Genomic DNA, 2,515 nt, shown 5'->3' with positions numbered 1-2,515 from the left:
AATATGGAGGATATTTATAATGAAAGATACGATGATATCTTAGAATTTCTAATATCAGAGGATGATGAAGAATATTGTCCGCAGGGGTTTAGAGTCAGGAGCAAGTTATTCGTTAATGACTTCAATAGGTACTGAATCATTTGGATTCTTTGAAGGCAGGTTCAGTCTTTGTGATTTGTCCACAGCCTCCTTCATACTTTGCTCAATCCGTTTTCCAGTTCCAAGACTTCTCTTTTTCTGCTCTTTGCCAGCACACTTAGTTATTATCATCAAACTTTTACTGTTAAAGTCGTTTATAGTTTTTGTTGCTTCATCAGCATTTTTCCACTCTCGGAGAACTAGTTAGCATTTTAGGGTGTTTTTCAGAAACTTCACATTCGAAGTATGTAAGTCCAGAAGATAGATGTTATATGTACACATATAACTGTTGGCGTAGACATGCTGCAAAATTTCAAAATACTGATTGCTAATTCTGATGATTCGTATAGTAATTCTCGTTACAAGGTGCGAATGAGTAAATGATGAGGTTTTGATAAATATAATGATTCTTCGGAATGCCCAAGATCAGTGAAGTTGTTGGTAAGTTTATTGCTAATGTGGTGGGATATGAAAGGTTCTCCGGTAACAAAAGGGTAATCACATATATCAAAATTATGATAAGGCTACTCCGAATGAAAAATCGAAGTTGTTTTGCTGGAGCTGTGATATAATTTGCTACTTTGCAAAAGAATTACAAGGTTATTTTTGCTAATAAATGCCAAAAGATCTGACACAGATATGTATTGAATTATGACTTTGGTTTCGAGAGCTTTTTAAGTACATAACTGTGGGTAATATGTGGTAGGATCATCATCTCGATTGCTCATTATTTAAAGTGTCTTCAGAGATTTTTGAAGGGTTTAAACACAGATTGTAATCGTTTGTATACATTTGATGTTCTAACACAGTTTTGAAGTCAAAGTATAGCTTTGAAAGATGTAGGAATCTAAAAGTGATGGTACCGGTTATATCTCGAATTGAATTCTGAGATTTCAAAATCAGAATATGTAATTGGGTTTGAATGAGTATGGTTGTTTTGATTTCTATGAAAGAATGTATATTATTGTGAAAGTAGGAAGTATAATTGATAATTTGCTTAATCTAATTTGAAGAATGTAACATATTAATTGTGAATATATATATATATATATATATATATATATATATATATATATATATATATATATATATATATATATATATATATATATATATATATATATATATATATCTCGGGTATTACCTACCCGTTAAAAAAAATTTCACAATTAATATTTTATACATAAGAATTTTATTAGAGTCTTTATGAAAATATATATGTATATATTCTCCTCAGAAGTAACATAGACTTTAATGAGTTAATACTAAATTAAACTCATTTGATTTACGGTTGGAACTAGAATTGAATAATCCGTTGAAGGCTTTAGAGATTACATAAGTATTTCTTCAATAATATTAAAATTATGAATCAATACTTAGTTATTTGTTGAGATGTGATGTTGGTTTTCATTAAATTCTTGTGAACTTCGCAAAGTACGAATGATGTTATCTGAAAAGTTTCAGTTACATCAATGATGAAGTGTAAAATCAAATATATACTTGATTTATTAGGAATTGGAATTTGTTGAATTGAGACAGATATTGTAGTTAATGATGGTTAAGTCGCGGGTGAGGGACGTACATTATTGCATATTTGTAATATGAATTAACCGAGTAGTTAATGTAGCGACCCCGACAAATCGTCAAATGACGGCGTCATCTACGTATGGTCCCATTACATGGTCGTAAGTCTTTATAACAAAGTTTGACCGAAAAGTATGTCGCATTCATTTCATAAATAAGGGTGTTTCAAAGTTTACAAAAGTAGTTTCCATAACAAGTACATAACAATGTTTAGAGTTTGTATGAAACACGTGCGACACGATTAAAAGTAGTCAAAAAGACGCTCCACGTATGCAAGTATACTCGACATCCAATGCAAGTATCAAATAGTATGAGCGGAAGCATGTATCACCTAAGTTCAAGGACCTGAGAAAAACATAGAGAATCTGTCAACGAAAACGTTGGTGAAATCATAGGTTTAAATAAGTAAAATAGTAATAGTAAGTTGAACCACAAGATTTGCAACATCGATAAAGCCATAGTACATTCTAAAAGTTAATATTCACGAGCACCCAATTATCAAAGCTTAACGTTCCGTCCGTTGAATACCCCATCAATTAGTGCTAGAACAACACTGTTCCCGAAAATATATTTCATTCGTAAACGGTAGCGAACCGTTTGAATGAGGGTTTGTCAAACCCATATGGCCATATAACATAAGTTCTCGCTTACACCATCTGATGTAACTAATGATAATCGGATTGAGGATTTTCGTTCTAAACTCGTATGTAGAATGTTTGTTTTCCCGTTCTTGTGTTCACTTAGTTCAAAAGAATCGTTTATGCTTTCTCATCCCAAAAGTAAGTTTAAAAGA

This window comes from Rutidosis leptorrhynchoides, chromosome 5, assembly GCF_046630445.1.
Source record: "Rutidosis leptorrhynchoides isolate AG116_Rl617_1_P2 chromosome 5, CSIRO_AGI_Rlap_v1, whole genome shotgun sequence".
Lineage (NCBI taxonomy): Eukaryota > Viridiplantae > Streptophyta > Magnoliopsida > Asterales > Asteraceae > Rutidosis > Rutidosis leptorrhynchoides.
Note: the sequence above shows the minus strand (reverse complement) of the source record.